Source organism: Bidens hawaiensis, unplaced genomic scaffold (assembly GCF_021521415.1).
Source record: "Bidens hawaiensis isolate Kalapana, Puna unplaced genomic scaffold, B.hawaiensis_p1.1 tig00050484_1, whole genome shotgun sequence".
Classification (NCBI taxonomy): domain Eukaryota; kingdom Viridiplantae; phylum Streptophyta; class Magnoliopsida; order Asterales; family Asteraceae; genus Bidens; species Bidens hawaiensis.
Window position 1 is genome coordinate 12,579 of NW_027499031.1, and position 24,666 is coordinate 37,244.

At 34.6% G+C, this 24,666-nt stretch overlaps 2 long non-coding RNA genes across 3 annotated transcripts; both read right to left on the bottom strand.

Moving 5' to 3' along the window:
- Positions 1 to 19,311: 19,311 nt before the first annotated feature.
- On the bottom strand, positions 19,312 to 20,797 carry LOC143598540 (uncharacterized). Its single transcript, XR_013147126.1, has 3 exons — positions 20,053 to 20,797; positions 19,547 to 19,977; positions 19,312 to 19,392 (listed from the first exon to the last, which is right to left on the bottom strand). It is a non-coding gene; the product is annotated as an uncharacterized LOC143598540 (long non-coding RNA).
- A 402-nt stretch (positions 20,798 to 21,199) lies between these two features.
- LOC143598541 (uncharacterized) lies at positions 21,200 to 22,839 on the bottom strand. Of its 2 annotated transcripts, none has more exons than XR_013147128.1 (3): positions 21,812 to 22,839; positions 21,420 to 21,727; positions 21,200 to 21,344 (listed from the first exon to the last, which is right to left on the bottom strand). It is a non-coding gene; the product is annotated as an uncharacterized LOC143598541 (long non-coding RNA). The 2 variants fall into 2 exon arrangements; XR_013147127.1 differs by having other exon boundaries at positions 21,420 to 22,635; positions 22,729 to 22,831.
- Positions 22,840 to 24,666: the final 1,827 nt, after the last annotated feature.

Here is a 24,666-nt window from a genome sequence, read left to right on the forward strand (position 1 = left end):
CCGCGCCGACAGCCATCAAACAACTTAACACCATCCACCCTAGCCATCTAGGCTAGGGTGTTAGATGGTTATAACTTGAAAAGAACCATTGATGACTTGCAGATCGAAAATCCCCCCCCCCACCCTAAAACAAGAACAAAACCCTAGAAATCTAATTTGTTAATCCGTTAGATGTTGATTGAATTAATGTTAGGGTTAATGTTGAGCGGATCAAAGCGATCAAAACCACATATTAAATTACCTATTGCGATGAGGATTAGATGCTTAAATTGATCAAAGCTACGACAGCCAGAAACAATGGCGAACGAGGTGATGAAGGCTGATACAACTAAATTGATTATGGGTGTTTCATAGGCGCTGCTAAAAGGGTTATGTATCTCCGTTTAATTGCATTATGATGGTCATTATCTTATAGTTTGATTCACGAGTAATGACGGGTTAGCAGATATGTTAATACGAATTAATATCGATCACGAATTCCTAATTAGTTAGTCGGTGCGGCCGATTATGGCAAGGAATCAACGAATCTTGAATCAATTTCGTTTATAATAGCTTATTGATCAATGTATATAAAACGGGTATAAGATTATGGGTAAACGGGTTAGGATAAGGGTTACTGGGTATAGGTGATGGGTTAAGGATTTGATATATTATGCAGAAATGGCAAAAAGGTCCTAGGATTATGGGAGCGGAAACAATAAGGGGTTAAAGTTTGGTCTAGGGTAATTTTGTATATATTTTTCAAAGTTAAATTCATATAATAATAATAATAATAATAAACAATATAATAATAATGAAAAAGATAACTAATATTTTATATTGATTTAAATTTCCCGAAAACGAAAACGGGTCGGGTAATATGGTATTTATTATCGAAAGATCCGAGTTATTACACCGTGTTTGTTAAATATTGAAAATAACATAATTTTAAATGTTATCATGAACATATTATACTATGTATATTGTTGAAAATTGTAAATAAAAAAACAAAAAAAAACTTTAATATGCTTTCAATTTACGTAGTAATTTTTTTAATCGTTAAATTATAAACACATGCTTAAAAGTTAATCCCATTAATTTATTATTTTTTTTTGTACATTGTCTTATAAATTATAAATACATGATTCAAATCTATCTATTTATATTTTCGCTTAATTTAATAAACTATACATATATGTGTTAAATTGTAAGGATAGTATATACAACTCAGTTTCATATACAATCGAGTTTATCATATTTAGTTTCTTTAATTTTTTTTATCAAGGATTGGTTCGGGTTTTTAAGGAACGTAAATTTAATCGTACAAGTTAACAGTTGGTAAATAGATCGTTTGATACAAATTAACTACATTTGGCTCAAATTTGTTACGAGTAAAAAATGAGTAATTTGAATATTTATAAAATTTATGAATGCAAATAGAATTATTGTCAAACTTGTTATGGGTTCAAAGTTTTGACTTGAAAACAAATGAAAGTTTTAAAATGTGATTGGGTTTCGAATTTATTTTAAAGGACATTTATGGAAATAGTCAAAAGATTTGAGATTTTATACATTGAGTATTTTTTCTATGACTATTAAAATTTAAGAAAAAATGTCAGATACTTTCGACATGCCACCTCCAGGCCTCTAACTTTTATCGAACTAGAAACATTTGTTTCAGCATTAACTTTCGTTAAATAGTGATCAGAATGTTGTATGTGAAGCATGCCGTACAAACTTATGCTCAAGTGAAGCACAACATTGAACGGGTTAACTTGTTATTTTTTTTTGTCAATTAGAAAAGTCGGGAAGCCCCTCAAATGTAAGGCCCCGTTACCGGTAGCCCTACTTTCGTGTTGGATATACTCATAAACGTAGTTCTAAATATCAGAGTTAATTAAAACATTCGCGGAATATAAAAACTTTCGTAAAACATTTCATAGCAAAACACATCTTGTCTTAAAACAACATCTTGTCTTTCAAAATGAACAAAACATTAAACTTAAACGTCTTGAATCTTCCGATACCAGCCTCTTATTCAGTGCCACGTGTCTCCTCAAGCGAGCTGCCTCATTCTACTCACCTGCGTGCATACTAAAAGTCAGCTACGCTGAGCGAGTTCTAGTTAATCATACATTATACAATACACATAAACTTATATTCTTTCATTCATACTTTCATACTTTCTTACTTTCATACTTTCATACTTTCTTCTGTACTAACTTGCTTTCATATCTTACGTTATAAAGAACATTACGCCCTACATTCCTCGAGTATTATTAGGGCTCGGTACCCTCCTTCCTCGAGTATTATTAGGGCTCGGTACCCTCCTTCCTCGAGTATTATTAGGGCTCGGTACCCTCTTTCCTCGAGTATTATTAGGGCTCGGTACCCTCTTTCCTCGAATATTAGTATGGTTCGGTTCCCTAGTTCTCGAATATTAGTAGGGTTCGATTCCCTCTTCGTTACCATACAACCATACATCATACCTCGAGTATTATTAGGGCTCGGTACCCTTTTCGTAACCATACAACCATACAACCATCATTTCCTTCTTTTATTAACTTTATCACGTTCATACATATAAACATACATATCATACTTACCTTATACATAGCGTTACAACCTGACAGTACGTGCAATATCCGAAGATCGTTCACGTACCATCAAGCAATCATTCATACATTTCACATTATTCACATAAGGCATGCACTTATCTCTTAGGATAAGCGTATTAACAAACATATTGAGTATGCACACAGCCCCGAAAACATAACACATAAATGGGGCTAGAAACTCACCTGAATCCTGTTACGCTCTCCGTTAATCGTTATTCCCTCCTTGAGCTGTGCACGGCTAACTGTATAATATTTACACGTATCAATTAACTACTACTACTCACATTGTATTTCTATCTTTATATAACCCACAAAGAACGGGGGTCCGGGGGCAGCGCCCCTGGCAGCGGGGTCCAGGGGCGGCAGCCCCTAGCAGGGTCCAAGGGGCAGAGCCCCTGGCTGGGGTCGAGCTGCCAGGTCAGCTTGGAAAAATTTTATTTCCATTAACTGTCTTAACACATTTTTCATTAGGTTTTTAATTTATTTTATAATTTGCTAACTCCAGCGAACTTATCATTAAGCGAAGTTAGTGATCGGTGAAGTTAACCCTAGGCGAACATATGCCAGGCGAAGTTATCATGGGCGAACTTATCACCAGGCGAAGTTATCAGTTAGGCGAACTTGGCCTTAGGCGAAGTTATCAGCTAGGCGAAGTTATCAGCTAGGCGAACTTGCTTGCAAGCGAACTTGCATGAAGGCGAAGTTATGGCTTGCAGGTGAAGTTGCCCAGCTGCCGTCTCTGTTCAAACTTAATCACCAAAATCACCCTTATTTCATCGAGAATTTCTTGGATATTACGTTAACTAACTCCGCGATCATTCCCATGGCCTAACTCGGGTAAAACTTAGCCCGGAAAAACATAAAGTTTGGAGCTTTCGGCTTAAAACGTTTAATAACAAGTCTCCGTACATAGCCATAGGTTTGTCAAGTTCATTTCCAACGTCAAGTTTGTTACTTTACGTTTCGTTTAGACCCGATTTACTTTATGTTTAAGTTTCAAAGCTAACCGATCCTAAAAACGTAAACTTTAAGGTCAAGAACATACCTTTTTGTGCTTGTTCGATCTTGGTTAGCTTGTTTAATCACAACTAATCGTTTACTCTCTCTCGGATCTTGCTCGTTTCTCTCTCTCGGCCGCTGGCCGTATATGGCGGTGTGTGGTGTGTGTGTGTTTTGGAGTGTGTTAGAGAATAAGATGGAAATGAATGATGGTTTAGGGTTTAAGGTTGGTTTAGGGGATATTTATATCCCTTAAAGCCCATGGACCTAAGGCCCATTTCCTTTAATCCATCTTAATTAGTCCAAGTCCATGATCTTTTCCTTATTAGACGTTAATTAGTAACATTAAACGCACGACAATTTAACGCAACATTCTCTATTTATTATTAGAATATTTAGGATGTTACATCAAAATTATCAAAATCTTTTTCATGGTGTAGCTCAAAACTATTATTATATTAGAAGTATTCTCCGAAATTTGTTTATAACCAACTTTCTTTCAATTATACATATATGATACTGAGAATTTATTTCCAAAAGATAGAGTGTTCTTGGGTATGTTTTTACACTTGCATTAACTTTTTATTAAGTTCATTTTATTTAAAATCATTTTGTGATATAAATAAAATCAATTTATATACAATGATACAAGCATAGATGTAATACATTATTCTATATACATTATGTATTGCTTTATTTGTAACATAATTATTTAGATAATCCTATGTGTTACACGCAATGGTGGATCCAAAAATTTTCACTACGGGGGGCACAACATGGATTGGGTAAAAACGAGTCGGGTCAAAGAGAACATGACCGCCCAACCATTCTAAAAAGACCTAGAGTGGGATGAATTTCGAGATACTTGAAAGGGTAAATTGGTATTTTTGCACACCACCTTTTAGGTGTGCACAAAGCCATATTTATCTTCTTATTCCTTCATCGTCTTCTCAAAGTTTGGACACACAACCGACTCACCGATCAAGATAGTATATCATTAACTAATATTTTTGCTTTCTATCCAATTTGATTCGTAACTCGCGATAATCGACGACAATGGCTGGACTATAATATTAGAGCAAGGGGTATCAATTACCTTCTTTAGCAATCAATGCATCAACAGATAATTGTAATTTTTGATTCCTCGTACCTTGAACTCATTTTAAATAATTACATTACTATTCATGCGAAAACATCTTAGTTAGAGTTATTTTCTAATATATATTTTTAGCGAAACATTTTATGTAAGTATAAAATGGCATGTTTTTTTAGTTATATATTTTTTTAAAATGATAAAATAACATTTTTATGTATGCATAAATCAACTTAAATAATAACCAATAAAAATATATTATTATATGTAAAATTCTTAAGTTTAAACTAATATAATAAAAAAAACTCAAAAGAGAAATGTTAATTAATTTGAAAAAGAACAAAAAATAAATAAATAAAACAAAAACAAACAAAAATTTTTTATATAAGAATATATAAAAGTGAAATAATAGATCCTCTTGTAATTCGTAAATATCCATCAAAATAGTAATAAGTTGGATGTGGCTCAATGATAGAGCACTCACTTTACTAGTGAGAGGTAGGGGGTTCAAACCTCACTATCACCAACTTATATGAGAGATATGAGGGATGACCCTGGCTTGCCAGGGTTCGAGTCCTGATCTCACCCGGTTTTACCGGTTCTTCGCTGTCGTGCCATTAGGCGGGTGTGGGGGTCGGATTTTATCCGGTGAATCCCTCAATAGGGTGGACCGCTAGGGGCTTCGTCCGTCCGGAATAGTGGCCGGCTCGGGCTACCTTTGGCCAATGGGGGTCGCGTACGAAGTACCCGGCGTTACTTAGTTGGTCGTCCAAAAAAAATCAATCAAAATAGTAATATTAAATGTATTAACATAATAGTCTCGTCATCTTCCTTCGTCAATTACGAAACTATACAGTTTCCGGAAAAAAATCCGGCGAATCTATATTTTCATTTATTTCAACACTTTAAATACTTCTCTAGATCCGTCGTTGACGTCCTACGGTGGGCATTCCGTTAATGTCAACGGTGGGCACCGATTGATTATTGGCTCATCATACACTAACTCGTACTCACAAACTTGACGTTCTGACCGGCGGACGGCGGGCACCGGCCCACCCTCTCCAAGTCTTGCATCCGCCCTTGGTTACACGAGTTATAAAACTAGTTATTAATACTAACAAATAAAAATAAACCAAACATAAATATTATTGTTATTAGTAATTAAGCTTTTCAAAAAAAAAAAGAAAGAAAACAACAAAGTGTAAAACAACCCACTTCACACGAGGACTAAAACAACCCACTTCACAGCGCCCTCATTTGGTCGTCGTGAGTTTCTCTTGGATGGGATTAGAAACAAAATGTAAACTCTACTCTAGGGACAAGACATGTATATGTTTTTAAAGTGAAGTACCATTCTGTAATTAATTAATATAATAATAATAATAATAATAATAATAATAGATTTCCTTCCCCCATCCTATCAAACTGAAGTGAACCACAGTCTCAAAGTTCCCATCCACATCCTATCAAACTCTCTCTTGTTCTCGATTTACAAACACACTCTAAATAGTAAAATAATATATATATATATATATATATATTATTTGTTGTGTTACCGATTATTATAACGAAGGTACCTAGTTAGCTTTGAATTTAGGGTCTAGTTGGCTAGCCTGGCTCCTTGTTGTTTATGCATATATTTGTTTGATGCTGCTTTTCTTAGTAGGTTACAGATTCCTTGCTATTTGGTAGTTTGTTATCTATATATTGCTAAGTGTCTTTGCTTGTGGGATGTATATTTACTCTGTTTACCTCTATGTAGCTTTATGAGCCCGGGGTCTCTCTGGAAAGCAGCCTCTCTATCCTCACGGATAGAGGAAAGACTTGCCTACATCCCACCCTCCCCTGACCATACCGATAGCGTGCTATGCGGTGGGATATACCGGGCTTGATTGATTGATTAAAATTAATAAAAGTATAACATTTTAATATTTTGAAAATGGTTTAGAAAAAACGTATTTTAGATTATTTGGTTATAAAATGAAAATGTAATTTGTAGGATAGTTGTTTTGTTTTCATATTTGGTTTTTATTTTGTTATGTTGTCAAATTATGGGCTTTAGTAAATTTTAAAAATAGATCAAGTTAACAGATGCTAAAATTTATATGTATTATTTAATAATTGAATAATAATAAACTTTTAAAAATCTGTGTGGATTAATGTCTAGAATCTGGACTCAAACAAACGATTCAATAACTTAAACACAATAACCCAATTCGAGATGGGAGGTCTCTAGTTACCTAATTCGAGATGGAAAGTCTTCGATACAAGGTTTAAAGAAAACATAATACTTAGATAATAATAAACCTTGACATCCTTCTTACAAGAACAAAATATGTAACATATGCACTAGTAGAATAATAACTTGCTCTAAACATCGACTACCTTTCTTAATAGAATAATAGCCGGACCTAAATTCTGCTATTGATTAACCCACTATCCCCTTTTTGATAAATGATTTGACCAAGATATGGGATCATATCAACACATACCGGCCATACAAACGACCTGTCTTCATGTTGAAAATCTGATAATCGTTCTAAGAGATCAACCATTCAATTGTAGGCTGACCGGTTTCATAGATTCATCCATAAGCTAGAGTGGATTGTGAAGGCCATGAGATTTCCTTGTTTTTGTTGCTACACTTTACCTTGATGATCGTTTGATTTCAACGATTTCCTTATTGTCACGTGTCCCCCCTGTAATTGTAGTAGTTGATTGTTCAGAGTCGGTCTTCTTTTCCTTTTCCCCTTATACCAATAGTTTGCATGTTAGGAATCGACCTTGCTTCACATAATCAAATATGCTTGGAGGGTTTTTAGGTGTGGATTGTGACGGCCGAGTAACAACTTATATGTTTAATTTGAAGAATCAGATATGAGTGGATGGATTTTAGGTGTTGATTGTGATGGCTGAATAACAACTGATAAGTTAGGTTTGAAGGCATGTGTTGCTACTGGAATTCTGTTGGGCTTTGTATGGCCAACTTTGGACTCAAGTTTAAGGTCCAAACTCATGGCATTGGGTTCATCGGATTTAATTTCCAAAATTTGATGACTTTTCTGGCTATAAGGGTTAACCATCTCACCTCTCTTATCATCCATTAAACTGTCCTCCACCCCCATGTTCTTCCTATCCTCATATGCTTTTTTCCAAGAACAACCATCTCTTATCATCTGGGACTTGATTTCTGCAACATCACCCCTCAACCGCGAGAGTATGGTGTCGATCTTGGCAGCGATGGCTACCAATTGAGTGGCGATTTGATCCGACAATGGAAACGTTGTTCAATTAATGTTTCCCCGACAATGGAACCAAATGATAAGAGTCTAGAATTTGAACTCAAAACAAACGATTCAATTACTGAAACATAATAATCCAATTCGAGATGGGAGGTTTATGATACAAGGTTAAAGAAATCCTAATACTTAAATAATAATAATAATAATAATAATAATAATAATAATAATCATTGACATCCTTCTCACTAGAACAAAAGATATCAATAAGCGCTAGTAGAATAGTAATTTGTACCCTTTATGGCAACCTTTATTTTTAGATAATAATCGGCCCTAAATTTCAGCTACTCATTAAGGGGAGAGGGATGCTCCACCAAGGCACCCCAATACCTACCAATCCATTAATGCCATGTCATTTTCATCTTCCACTACCCTAATTCATTTTAACATATGGGGGCACTTCACCAATTAACTATTCAACACTTTTTTTCTTTAATAAAACATAAACATCAATAAACTACTATTGTTCGAGTTCCTTGTCCTCTTTGAGATGCAAGAGATCTAATGTTTCAAATTGTGCTACTAGAACTGTTCAAAGTTGGAAATGTACATCATTCATCAACTCTCAAAAGGAAATTGTCGTCAAGAACGGGTTGGACCGGTGGATCTGGTATGTGTACCGGTGATATCACATATTTGTCGTCCTTTATGATCATGTTGTGCATTACAACGTGTGTATAGCAAACATTCCTAAGCTTTTGCACTGTCCTGGCCTGCATAAGAATACCCTGTTTCCATTTTGAACACCGAACACTCGCTCTACATCTTTTCTTGCCGATTCTTGAGCCTTCTTGACCCTCTTTTCGGGAGTCTCAATGGGAAACGAAAAGGCTTTTACAAAAGTCAACCAAGCAGGGTATATCTCGTCGGTAAGGTGGTATCTCCGTTTGTATAATCGTCTGTTAACATGCACAATCGGGACTACCCAACATCTCGAGAAGTGGATGTTTTTTTTCGTGTGTTTGGCCGCAAATACTCTGTGTCATATAACTTGATCAATGTTTTCATAACTGGACGGGACATGGGTTCACGGGCAACCGGTTCAATCGGTTGAACAGGTCGGACCGGACCAGACCGGCTGAACAAATTTATTCTCAAAAATGACGGTTAAGGCTGAAAAAAGGATTATCAAATATATATATATGTGTGTGTGTATTCAAAGTAAATAGGTCCAACCGGTCCGGCTTTTCAGTCGGACCGGCGAACCTTTTCGCCGGTTTTCTACAAGCCGAAGAAACTACATAGAACCGGGCCGGTTAGTGGTCCGAATCCCGTTTGACCGGCCGGTACGTACCGGTCTTAACAACATTGAACTCATATTGACCAACTTTCATCAACTTGCTGTCACTCAAAATTGGTTGCCGATTTCGACAATTATAACGCGGCGGTGTTGTTACCGCGCGTGCAGGCCTGTAAACGAACCGAACGTTTGGTGACCTGTTCGTGAACCGTTCGGTGGGAAGTTCATTTATGTTTGTTTAATAAATGAACGAACATGAACAAAAATTTATGTTCGTTTAATGAAACGAAAGAACATGTGTTGAACACATGTTCTGTTTGTTCATTTATGTTTTAGTAGAAAATAATTAAATATCACCGGGATACATCATCTACTCAAAAGGTTTTATATTTGTTAGTTTGTGTTCATTTAAGTGTTTTCATTTATGCTTGTGTTCATTTACATTTGTTCATATATGTTCGTTTAGAATTTATACAAACGAACATAAACAAACGAAAATGGTCATTATTTAAATAAACGAACATATCCATAAATATTTGTTCGATTAAGTGTTCGTATTCGTTTAAAGTTAAATGAACGGATATGAACATGCCCTTGTTCATGTCCGTTCGATTCGTTTACAGTTTTTTATTATTCACTTCGATGAAATACATCGGTCTCAATCTCAAGGCTCTGCCGATTTTATTTGTGTTCGTTTATGTTCGTGAACACATTAATTCCTTAACAAACGAACATGAACAGGGCCTTGTTCGTGTTCGTTCGGTTCGTTTACAGCCCTACGCACGTGGTTTGATATTGATTTCGTGATACCAAGGGTGCCCCTATCCCCCTAACCCAGTGTATTCTCTTTGATTACTGATTTGACCATGCTATGGAGCTGTAGTAATTAATGTGATAGTGACAAGTGGCAAAACTGTAGTTTTTTTTATTGGAGAGTGTAGATATAGATACATATGTACTTGGAGCTCAGATTTCCGATCATCAGCATTGAAGTTATAAGTTTTTGAATAGCATAATATTATTTGTAATGTCTAGACTTTTTACTAACTGAATATCAGAACTACAAGAAATGAACTTGGAGCTCAAGTAGCCATGTGCTTATATTATATTATAAGTTCTCTATTGTATCTGTTATGAGCACTGAATTATCTATTTAAGCTGTTTTGTGACGTCATTAATTCTATGTGGTTTTGACTTTTGATTTATATTTATTTCATAATTGTTTTAACACAACATGAAAGGTTTACTATGTACTTTTATGCTTTCGATGTGGCAGTATGAAAAGTGTGGCGGAGTTAGGAAAAAATCTTTATTAGGGACAAATCTATAGTATCTAAGAAATAAGGATATCTAGTGCCACGTGTTTCCGTTATCTATTTGTGAGAGTTTCACGCGTACTTCTTCTCACCGAGATTTGATTTATCGGAGGTCTGTTGAAATTGCGAATGAGGAGAAGAGGTTCTTAGTGATTGTGGTTTCGGAGGGATTGTTTCATGTTAGATAATATATATTAGATAGAGATAAGATAGTAGTTGTCAGGTAAAGGTTGCAGGTCACCTGTGAAGCTGCAGCCAAGTTGGTTAGTCTTAAATTTTCTTATATATAGTTTGTATTGTTAAGTTTGGAAACTGAAATGAAGTGAACAAGATGCAGTCTTATAGTCTTCTTACTAAATCAGTTATGTGATCATCGTAATCTCTTTTGTGATATTAAGTTGGTAATCTGAACTGTATTGGTGTACATGTTTGCATCAGTACTATAATATGTTCCTATTTTATCAAATTAAGGCTTGATTTTCTTACTTTATTGCGCAGTGAATTTTCAGAGATTTTCTATATTGAGCGCTTTAGGAAGCCTTTAAAAGCCGACATTCGAGTAGTATCAGCTCTTTCCTCTACACATCTAGTCTCATGGCAGTCATTAAAGAATCAAACTCGTTACAAGTTACAACGTCCTTTTGTTTTGGATTCAAGAAAGATTCTTCAAAAAGGTATGAAACATAAACCACAGTATTGCTCAATTTTAGTTCTTAGGAACATCCACCGTTAACAATATTCATAACATTTATGTTTTGCAGCTCAATGAAGAAGGGTCTTTCGTAATAACATGGTTAGATTGAAAAGTTTGAAAGAACCTCTCACCACACCTTCAAAAACCAAAATGCAAGGTGCTAAAATTTTGGTCTTTCTTCATTTTGAGATCACTCGGTTCTTATTATAGTTACTATTTGAGTTATTTGTATTGTTATTATTTTATCTATATATATAAATTTGTTATTAACTTTTCTTCGTGAAATGTAATTACTATTTCGCATCCCTTAATTTTCGTTTTCTTCCCGTAAACTTTAGTAGTTTTTCAATTTTGTTTCAATTATGAGGGCTCGAGCTCGGCTCGTTTATTGTTTATCTGTTAATTTTACCATAAATTTATAAACAATGAATATATTATACAAATATGTTAGATAAAAGTTATATAAATAATAGGGTTGCGAGCTGACTTGAGCTTGATAAGTGAAGTTCGGGCTCATTTGCTAAACAAGCTTGGTTTTAGGCTCGGGCTTGTTTAGGCTCGGCTGGTTTTGAGCTGATCTTGAGTAGCTCAGCTCGTTTACATTCTTATTCCTAAATACTAGTCAATTTATTAAATGGTACTTATTCTTTCATATATTTTTATTCAGCGTTAACAATATTCATAACCTTTATGTTTTGCAGCTCAGTGAAGAAGGGTCTCTTGTGTTAACATGGTTAGATTGAAATCTTTCAAGAAATCTTACGAACCACCCGACCTTCAAAAAGTAAAATGCAAGGTGCTAAAATTGTTTCAACTCTTAGGACTTTCTTCATTTTGAGATCATTTGGTTCTTCTTATTGTTGTTATTATTATTAATATATATATATATATATATATATATATATATATATATTAGTTATTAACTTTTCATAGTGAGATGCAATTTTGTTAAAATTTTATACAAGTAGTGGAAAGCTTAGTTTACAACTTGATGATGCACACCATTTCACATCTCCTAATTTTTGTTTTCTTCCCCTAAACATTAGTAGCTTTTCTATTTTGTTTCGGTTATGAGGGCCCGAGCTTTGTTTTTTTAAGATCGAGCTCAGCTCGTTTATTGTTTATCAATTAATTTTATAAAAGATAATTATATATTAAAAATATTAACTAAAAAAAGGCTCTCGAGCTCGATAAGTGAAGCTTGGGCTTGTTTTGTTTCGAGCGGATCTCTAGTGGCTCGGCTCGTATACACCCTTCCTTAGTCCTAAACACTACACTCTTTTTTAAATCTCCAACACACCCTATTCTTCTTCTTCTTATATCATATATATATATATATATATATATATATATATTATATTGTCTAAAAACAAATTACCCTTACTAATCTTCTTACATTTACTCTCTTAAAAGCAAATTTGACGCTGAAACCTTTCCAACCAGTAATCAAGAACGAGAGGGCTTTCTCCAGCGAACACAACAAGGTAACCCTTTGATATAATGTAAGGATTAGTGTTTCTCATTGATAATTTTGGGTTTAATCTGCGATTCTTACTGGTTTATCGTTCAGTTACTTTGTGATTCTTACATTTTAGTTAGTTCTTGCTTTGTTTCTGATTGTATAATGCAAACATTTGTTGTTGATTAGTTGTTATTTTTGAGATATTATACTTCTGCTGCATTGTTTAGGGTTTCTCATTGTTTATTACTGTTTTTGATTCTTGATTTCTTGATTCTTACTTTTCTTGAGCAATATAATTAGATTTAATGCTATTTTGGTGTTATTCGTATTGTTTAGTCAGTTTTTACTTTGATTCTAGTTGTTTAATGCAAGCATTTGATATTTACTTCTGCTACTGATGCATTACCGAGATTCTTTAGTGTTTCTCGTTGTTTTGATGCTATTCTGTATTATTTAGGGTTATTACTATGTTGATTCTTGATTCTGTTAGAGTAATTTAGGGTTTAGGATTCTTGATTCTGTTAGTAATTTAGGGTTTAGTATTTCTTATTGTTTTGATGCGATTCTTTATTATTTAGGGTTTATTAGTGTTTTCGATTCTTGATTCTTCTGTTGAGCAAGATAGTTTAGGGTTTAATGCTAATTTTGTTGCGTTCTCACGTATTTATTGAATCTTTACCTGTTTCTAAAGTTCCATTATTAGTCTAATGCTATTTTGTAATTCTGTTACAGATATGGATAACAATAATATTGTTCCGTGGAACCATGGTGCGGGAAACCAAGGTGCGGGAAATCAGCCAAACCAACCTGCGGGAAATCAGCCAAACCAACCTGCGGGAAATCAAGCTAACCAACTTGCTGATGTTGGAGGAGTAGAAAATCAACATAACGCAGGGGCTGTTGGAAATCCAGCACTGGGGGGTAAGGATTGACCTTGGTGGTTTTGGAGAAATAGATCAGAATGTTATTTGGGATGCTCTTGGTCAGAATGAGCTTGCTAATATGGAACATGATCAGGGGGCTGGAGGTATACATGGTGATCCGATTGGGCCGGTTAATCTCAGGTTTGGGACCGAGATGAGAGGGGGGGGGGGGGGGCTCGTTTACCCATGGTACCCCCTAACGTACAACCTCTACCCTTGGTAGGTCCCGTTCCAAGACCTCGGATAATGCCTTCGGTACAGCATTTTAGACAAGCCGATCAACAAATAAGAGCATTAGTTTTGCAGTCGGGTAATCCATTATTGGCCCAACAAGTAAACAACCTGCTTCAAACAATGTCCATTAGTTTTGAAAGCCTAATACAAACCAGAACTCGTAGAGGGGCAAGATACCCTAGGGAAGCAGATGAGGTTTTGGATTACTTGGGTTATACCCCGCAACAAATTCAAGATGACCATGCACAAAGTACGTTTCATATATTTTTTTCTACACATTTTAATAGGGGTGGCAACTGGATCGGGTTGGGTCGAAACAGATTCGGGTGGTTCGGGCCGAAACGAGTTGGGGTCGGAATGGGTGCGAGTTGAAACGGGGATTAGAAACCTTTCAAAAAATTCAGTAAATAATTAAATAATAATATAAATATTAATCACTCAATATAAATTAAAAACAAAAAAAGTAAAAAAGAGTAGAATGTTTTCTTCCATTGTCCTCGTTCAGTAAAAAAAAACCCCGAGAAATCGAATCGAATTCAAATCCTTTCCTTGGGAAACTCGTTTTGGCTCGAAACATGATCCGAGTCAGAGTCTGGGTCGAAATGGATTCGAGTGGTTCGGGTCGAATGGCCCGAGTTGAAACAGGACATAAACGAACTGAACCGATCGAAACTAAAAAGATTATTCAACACGAATTTAAATAAGTGGACATAAACGAAACTGAATTAAAAAACGATCAAAACGAAACAAAAAACCCGAAAACGAATCAAAGAAACCGAAGTCAAATCTTTTTGTTGGGAATCTCGTTTCGGCTTGAAACTTGATCCGAGTCAAAGTCCGGGTCGAAACAGATTCGGGTCGGAATGGGCCCAAGTTGAAACGGGGATCAAAAACCTTTTAAAAAATTCAGCATATAATTAATAATAATAAAAAAATTAATAACTCAAAATATAAATTAAAATCAAAAAAGTAAAAAGACCACGAGAAATCGAACCAAAATCGAAAAAATCGAAGAAAACGAACCGAACCAATCGAAAATAAAAAGATTGATCAACACGAAATTAAATAAGTGAAACCGGACATAAACGAAACTGAAAAAAAATCGAAAATGAATCCGAAAGTGACCAAAACGAAATCGAATTGAAATCCTTTTCTTGGGAAACTCGTTTTGGCCCAAAACTTGATTCGAGTCAGGTTCTGGGTTGAAACGGATTCGAGTGGTTCGGGTCGAATGGGCCCGAGTTGAAATGGGGATCAAAAACCTTTTAAAAATTCAGCAAATAATTATTAATAATAAAAAAATTAATAACTCAAAATATAAATTAACAAAAATGTAAACAGACTAGAATGTTTTCTTCCGTTGTCCTCGTTCAGTAGAAAATACCCCGAGAATTCGAACCAAACTCGAAGAAAACGAACCGAACTGATTGAAAATAAAAAGATTGATCAACACGAAATTAAATAAGTGGCAGCTTTACGAACCCAATCAAATTGATCGTTTTGTTCCGAAACTTGTTTTGTGTGGAAATTTTTGCCACTTCGAAACTCGTTTTGAGAAGTCCGCCACATTCCGAAACTAAACAAGGTGGACTTTCAAGTGACTAATTTTGACCCTTTTAGCTAAAATGTTTTGACCCAAACCAACTCATATAAATTTCAAATTTCAAAGCAACCCGAACTGATCCGTTTGTTATGGTTTGAGACAAGATTGCCACTTCTACATTTCATAATTGAATTTTGTAGGTACGTTTTTTTTGGAAACTAACATTTTTTTATTTTTTCTTAATAGTTTCTGAAACTGTTTTTAGTCAGAGGTTGGTGACTACGTTGTTGACTGCTGTATTTGGAAATTGGCCTCATCCAGGCGATGACAACACAATGCCGGTTGTGGTGTATTACACCACGGGCTTTCATGCCCTAATGTACATCAGTCGAGGTATCGATTTTCAACAACTCCGCGTGGATGTCTCATTGGTATGTAATATCAATGTTGGTCAGTTTACAATGAGGTACAGCAACGGGTATAACTACATCCCTCTTGTAGATGAAAACGGGTGGGCTGCCTGCAATACTTTCTACGATAATTCTGCTATGGCTAGGCTGCATCTTCTCGTGACAGCTGGTTAATTCAGTTTGGTATTTTCATGTGCTTTTTAGATATGTACATATATGGATTTGGTGTTTTTCTGGTTTGGTATTTTCATGAATTGGATTTGGTTTCGTCAAATAATTGGATTTTTGGATGTATTTTAATGGTTCGAGTTCTTTTTTTAGTTTATAATTTTGTTTATTAATCCTTTTACACATCATCACCAGTATGTAATACATAAAATTAATTAAACCTAAATCAAACCAAACTGATGTCTTCTGTATATGCAATTTGAAAAACAAAACTATTACATTACATATATACACACAACTATAGCCCTACTTGCGGTGCGCACATATGATGTATATATGTGTGAACCCTCGGGTGGGCAAAAGTGAAATTGCACTAATTTTGACGTTATTTTACTAATCTCATGAAAATAACGTTAAAAGTGACGGACGGTTAATCAGGCATCATGTAGTGGCGTTGATAGCTGAAAGATAAGGGTACATGCACCGATCAGCCGGTGTCCCGATGATTGAGTGCTATGTGCCTTATGTCCAAGGCTTGATGCAAAACTACTATCGAGCCGGGGGTCTCACCGGAAGCAGCCTCTCTATCCCTATGGGGTAGAGGTAAGGCTGCCTACATCTTACCCTCCTCAGACCCTACCATAGCTTTGCTATTGGTGGGATATACTGAGTACGATGATGATGATGATGATATACACACAACTAGCTTTTAGCCCGTGTGTCACGCGGGTGACTTATAAGTGCTTAACTATTGATTTAGTCCAGTTTGACTGGTTACCTTATAATATGTTTGTTTAGGTTTGTTTTTTTATTTTTGTTTACGTTTTTGAACAGGTCGTTCATGTCTTAAAAGAACGGATAATCTTTTTAATATGCTCGTGTTTTCACAAAAAAAAAAGTACGATCAGTCTAACCAAACACTTTGGTCATCTTTCGACTCGTTTGAGCAGATTTCTTTAAAACTATTAATATCCTAGAAAATTTATATCAATGTGGTTTGACCAGTTTGGTCAACACACTTGGGAATTTTTAGAAATTGGTTAAAATAATCTTTAACCATCAATTTGTTTTCCATAAATCATTAAATCTAACATAAAGTTGATTTAATTTGTTTCAAAAAAAAAAAAAAAAAAAACTTAAAATCAAGAATCAATATCCTAGAAAATTTATACCAATGTGATTTGACCAGTTTGGTCAGCGTACTCAGAAATTTTAAAAATTGGTTAAAATTATCTTTGACCATCAATTTGTTTTTCATAAATCGTTAAATCTAACATAAGGTTGCTTTAATTTTGTTTCAAAAACTTAGCGATGCTTATAATCAAGGTTAAAGGTTCAAACATCAATTAGAATAAAACTCTAATTTCAGTAGCAATTGACCACTAACATGCAATTACTGGACAACCAATGAATCATTAAGTCTAGACTATAACGATATTTTTATCTTTCTTTATGTTCTTTCGTCCATCATATACAACGCCACTGGTTCAACTAATTCATCAAATCGAATTCATTTAGGGTGTATGCGATTGATGAACTCGAACAAATGAAAAACAAAACAACCTGATGTGGCGGTGTCGACCTGAACGGGTCGGTTATTATTCCAAATTTAAGGTCTCCAAAATATACACTCCAAATGGGTTCTGACACTGCGGGTTCTTATCTTGATCGCATCTGCCATTTCAGGGCAAGCAACCTTCTACAACGCTCCCTACGTTTGTAAGTATACATACATTAAGTAAATAGGACCAACTATTTACTATGTTCATTTAATTAATCAACATAAATTATAGTTGTTGCTTTTAATGTGACCGAGATAGGCTATACTTATTGTTGCGGTGGAAAGTGACTGAATTTTGTAGTCTATTTGAGCGCATTTTGACCCTTTTTAATGTAAGTTTGCCGTATCAATAACGCGAAACTTAAGTTTAATTGCAGGGCGCGTGTTAGCAGTTTACTAAGAAGATAGAAGGGGCTTTTCTTGTTTAGTAAAGTCTCTCTTTTTGATATGAGTAGGTGCGTCATAGCACTCTTCATTCGAAACTAATGAATGTTAAGTATGAGCTTTCTGCCTTGTTATCAAAAAGTGGCTGGGCAAGCAAATATGTCAGAGTTGACTTTTTTTTTTGTCAAACTTATATTTACTATTCGTTGCTAAATTACTTGTTTTGTAAAACACAATTAATCATCTATTAGAGAAAGTTAAACAAACATCTCAACCCATACCATATAGAAAAAAGCCAACACTAATTTATAGTTTACGTTTACATCGGAACAATTTGTTAAAGTGCTTCTTGCCTATTTAAAGGTTAATAGTTACCAATAATAAATAAATCATAAAAAAAACTTCATTAAACATATATTGAATACAAAGATAACTTTATTATGACATTTCAACAAACACTCGGAGTGTTAAATGAATCTGGGCTTGCATTTGTTGTTGAGCTCATGTGCTCATGCGTTAGAATAGAAGTTTGTTTTTGAGTGTGTTTACTTAGACTTTATTTTTGTGGTGTAATGCCTTACAAAGGACTTAATAAGCATGTCATGAAATGATCACAATAGATGGCTAAATAATCATGCAATCATAATTAGATAATTTAACAATCAAATTATAATAGAAAGCAACCAACCTTCTCATTTGGTTAAGATAAGCCTGTAGCTATTAGGTCTTGATGAATCATGTATGACTCAACTTTATAATGTTTCGCTTCCATGTACAAACATCAATTTTCAACCTTATCACACTTCAAGATAAGAACATTAATAATAGTATTATTCCACTCTTGTAAAATTAGAGACACAAGTTGACCTTTTAAGAACGTAAAAAGTAATAATTAAATCATGGTAAACATAATTTCTAGGCCAAACGCTTTCTAAAACTAAAACATCAGTTACGGTTTGTTATGAACTTTGAACCTGAAATGACCCTTACACACCACACTTACCTATAGTTAAAGCCGAAAGCTGAAAATACAAATCACATTCCTCCATGTGTAAAGACTGCAAACTAAGAACAATAATCAACTGTTGTTTATATAGAGGGAAAATGTTTGTAATTATGCAATCTAAACAACAGTCCTGCTAAAATGTTGATATAACTTTGTTCATCTACATTATGAATATAATAAGATGATTATCAATATATATGAATTATGAAATTTAGAACTAATCATTAAACATGAATACACGAATTCTCAGATTGCAATGAAGATGATGTGCTCAAGCCTCCAGTGCTTATTACCCATTCCGTTACAAAATCAGACAAGCTTTTTCCATAATTAACACCAACCATCATAAGAAACTAACAAAAATGTCAACAAATGCAGTCAACCCAATTTGAACTCATACAAAACGCTAAAATTTATCGAATATAAGCTAACCTTTTCCTCGCTTTCACATTCGAGCTGGTATCTGTAAGCCAAAAATAAAACGTTATTAGATGTTTATTTCATAGTAACCTATAAAATAAGAAGCAGACGAATGATTTTTTCCTCCAAATCAAGAATCAAGTTGAGTACAATCACATGTTTGAAAAATACCTCATCAACTATCAAACACATGATACCTATTGAATTCTTCCATCATCTCACATCCATTTTCAGCTTTAACAGTTCTAATGAAAACAAATAATAATAAACAGAATGACTTTTTTCCACTTGATTGATGTAGCAGTAATTTTTGCAGGTCCCTCGTCAAGAAATGTGATGGTTTTTGTGAGCTTTGCGTTCTCAGACTGAAGTTATGAAATAAATAGAGATAGAGATCTATTATAAATTATTATGAAATTCAGTTTATGATGTAAAGTAAATTGTTAAAAATGTGATTGAGTAACCTGACTTCACATATTTATAACTTCAAATTTCAAGAGAAGTCAGATGCTTCAATATATATGAGTAATGATATATGTGACAAAACATAACTAACTTACTCGAAATATGTGGTCATGATTTAGAAAACAAACCTTTCAGTCTCTGAAAGAGCAGGATGACTCCAGAACTGCAAGAAATGTCCAAATTTATATTAGAATCATATAAACTATCGTGACAAAATAACATATTATTAATCACTTACAACAGTTAATCAAAAGTGGGGAATTGATTTAATGATATCACTCCGCTTATTATAATCAGGCTAAATAATTAGTTCATTAGTTAGATCTTCCCGTGAATCAGATTGATCAACCAGTAAACCTCAAGGCCTCCAAAGAATTTGTGTTACTGCAACTACATTAGTTATAATATTATCTATTAAACAATATTTTTTGAATAATTTGCATTCTCTAGAAGAAAAGTATTATTCTCACCTTTATTATTCTCCCATTCGACCTTTATAAGAGCATCATCAGTCAGAAACTGTTGAAGAACATCTCTAAGAACAACCTGACCATAAAATTAAAATAAATAGTTATATACATATATTGAAGATTGGCAAAACCCGTTTGCCCAATTATCAAACCCACCGACCTGTTTGTTTGGCATCTTCAATACATAAGTTGAATATTATACCCCAAGACGAAATGCAGCGCCTCTGCTTCTGCAATCTTGAGCCAAAACTGTTGTGGCTTCTAAAGCTTCCTCCATGCTTGCACCTGAAGCAACTGCTGAGCTGATGCCTGATGAACCAGCCACAGGTGTTATATAAAAAAATACATCATTTATAAAGCTTTATTTCTCAGTATTATTAAAATTCAAAGACAAATATGAACAAAAGATCAAATACGAGTTAGTTATAGTCTTGCCTTGGAGATTATGTAATCTTAAACTTAACATATAGCCTCATGGATGGTTTTTTCTTAAATCGACCCATTTTGACCCGAACTTATTTTACACATAATCCATACTGATCCAGTATGGATTATGTGTTGCCTTGGAGATTATGTAATCTTAAACTTAACATATAGCCTCATGGATGGTTTTTTCTTAAATCGACCCATTTTGACCCGAACTTATTTTACACATAATCCATACATAAATAGTTACTGCTTCTGCAATCTTTCATAATAAACAGAATGACTTTTTTCCACTTGATTGATGTAGCAGTAATTTTTGCAGGTCCCTCGTCAAGAAATGTGATGGTTTTTGTGAGCTTTGCGTTCTCAGACTGAAGTTATGAAATAAATAGAGATAGAGATCTATTATAAATTATTATGAAATTCAGTTTATGATGTAAAGTAAATTGTTACAAATGTGATTGAGTAACCTGACTTCACATATTTATAACTTCAAATTTCAAGAGAAGTCAGATGCTTCAATATATATGAGTAATGATATATGTGACAAAACATAACTAACTTACTCGAAATATGTGGTCATGATTTAGAAAACAAACCTTTCAGTCTCTGAAAGAGCAGGATGACTCCAGAACTGCAAGAAATGTCCAAATTTATATTAGAATCATATAAACTATCGTGACAAAATAAGATATTATTAATCACTTACAACAGTTAATCAAAAGTGGGGAATTGATTTAATGATATCACTCCGCTTATTATAATCAGGCTAAATAATTAGTTCATTAGTTAGATCTTCCCGTGAATCAGATTGATCAACCAGTAAACCTCAAGGCCTCCAAAGAATTTGTGTTACTGCAACTACATTAGTTATAATATTATCTATTAAACAATATTTTTTGAATAATTTGCATTCTCTAGAAGAAAAGTATTATTCTCACCTTTATTATTCTCCCATTCGACCTTTATAAGAGCATCATCAGTCAGAAACTGTTGAAGAACATCTCTAAGAACAACCTGACCATAAAATTAAAATAAATAGTTATATACATATATTGAAGATTGGCAAAACCCGTTTGCCCAATTATCAAACCCACCGACCTGTTTGTTTGGCATCTTCAATACATAAGTTGAATATTATACCCCAAGACGAAATGCAGCGCCTCTGCTTCTGCAATCTTGAGCCAAAACTGTTGTGGCTTCTAAAGCTTCCTCCATGCTTGCACCTGAAGCAACTGCTGAGCTGATGCCTGATGAACCAGCCACAGGTGTTATATAAAAAAATACATCATTTATAAAGCTTTATTTCTCAGTATTATTAAAATTCAAAGACAAATATGAACAAAAGATCAAATACGAGTTAGTTATAGTCTTGCCTTGGAGATTATGTAATCTTAAACTTAACATATAGCCTCATGGATGGTTTTTTCTTAAATCGACCCATTTTGACCCGAACTTATTTTACACATAATCCATACTGATCCATACTCATTCTAACCCGAAACAAATTAACGTTTTTTTAAACAACCCGTTTAACCCGAACTCATTCATATCACAACCAAATTGACACGAATTTGTTTTAAACCAAATAACAATCAACAATTAAAGATATACAACTATATAAATGAGACTCATGTTGTTCGGTTTATGATATAAGCTATCAGGTAACAGTATGAGACAAAAAGAATCTTATCCTTTATTCAAAAGCTCACCATGAAATAAAAATGCTAAATCAAATTTAAATTCAAATTATAAAAAAGACTTACAAATCAGTTGGAGGTGGAGAATCCAACTCATCATAGAAGATGACACATGAAAGGTATATCTTATGTTGTAAGCATCATTAGGTTTTATGACATCTAAATCATCCAACTCCAGGTAATATCTTCATTAGACATGTGTGGATTATCATCACCCTTAATTATCTGGTAACATCAAGAAAGATACATTAAAACAAAAAAATTTCCTGAAAAAACGACATAAAAGTAAGTACATGAAACTGTATTAGTATATCAAACCTTCAAGTTTAAATGAATTGGTAATTGCTACAAAATAGTTAAAGCAGCAATCGTAATTTCTCTAGTCCCAAATTCTGTTGTTGCAACAAAAGCATGAGCCTTTAACCCAAAAAGCCAAACTTTTTTCTACATAGGGACATGATGGAAAAAAAACCATGATGTTTTCCAATTGATTTATACAAAGTTTGAACATGATAAAAATAGAGAGAGAGGATGGTGATTTAGGGTTTGAGTGTGGGAAGAGGAAGAGTATGAACGAGGTTTTGTTGAAGAATTTAGGGTAAGGATCCGGGTTTGGTGACCCGCGAAAATTTAAGCATAAACGGGTGTAAACCGGGTTAAATCAATGAGAAGCCACCATTTATAAATCAAGAAAATACAGTGACTCCAAAAAAAGGGGAAGCGACCACATCGCGACACCTAGGCTTTTTTGGTTTTCGTTTATATATATTATAGATAGATATGCTGTGTGTAAAATTTACACATAGTTAAATTCAACATCTTTTTACACAAATCGTCTTTCCAAAATGTAAATTCTACTCGTATGTAAAATTATCATCACCAAAATGTAAATTCTTTTCCCATATTCAACCACCAAACACATTATACACTACTGACTTGTACACGTAGAAAAAAACACAAAATCAATATAATACATACGAATATACGATGAGCAATCAATATAAGTAGGTGAAGAAACACGGACCTAATCCCTAAGGAGTTTAGGCCAATGAGTCCACAGAACACGGGTTGGATGATTAAGAACTCGGCAGTACGACTTCAATCCCACAACTCCGATGACGGAAACCTACAAAACAACCACCGTGAGCTCGTTACGGGAATGACAAGGGGGGGGGGGGGTCTTCCCATAACTACCATCCGACGTGAGAATAAGTACCTTTCTTAAAGAGAGAAAAGTACTTGAAGTATCTAGAGTGATGAGTAAGGTGTGAAATGAATATCTTGTGGTGATGAAGGTATTTATAGCCGAAGGATTAGGGAATATTATTGGTCCAGCTGTCCATTTCCGGAAGATGCTTTTGTAACAACCTATACACGTGTCCGCATGTGATAGGACGGGCTAACTGGCCATGTGCACGGTTATAACAACCTTGCCACATGTCCTTTCCTAATTGATTGTTACATCACGTGCTTTTCAAGGAAAGATCATCGTAAAATTTCTAGAAGGAAATTAGTTGCAGCTGATCTTCTGATGTCACCCTCTAGTCACCTTCACGCATGAGGGTAACACATTGCAGATGACTTCTGAGGACGTCTTGGTCAACCCGCAGATAGTCGCTGGAGTTTATTCTTAACTTTCCTCTGACTTGAGTTATGCGGGTGATGAGAAAGTTTCGCGGGTGACTTTTGAGGAAGTCCTTGTTGACCCTCAGATGATCTTTCATGGGTATTTGGGTCTTTTTACTACCCTACTTCTATAAGTCTCCCTAGTCCATTGTTTCTTTCGCGTGAAATTTTATGCGGGTGAAATTTTGGACTTCAGATATTTTATGGGGATTTCCAATGTTTGTGTTTTTGTTAAAGATATTTTTGCTTTTTGGGAGGGTAATAAAAAAAAGGACGATTTGACAGCTTGCAGGCGCCGTATGGTTGACGTGATGTGTGTGCCGACTGTCAACTGTACGTTACTGTACCCATTTTTCACTTTTTCGGTTTTCCCGCATGACATGGTGTAATTCTATTGGACCCTTTTATTTTCTAGTCTCCAATGTCACCTTCTCATCGCATTAATTGAGATGAGTATAAATATGGCCCTTGGATTTCATTTTAATCTTTTATCGCCTCCATAGCTTCTTCTTCTTCTTAATTTCTTTTAAACTAGGTTTGACTTTCATAGTTCACCATTGCTCATTGCTTTCCTTTACCCTCTGGCATCATGGCCAGTGAGAAGAAAACCACTTCGACTCCAAACGTAGA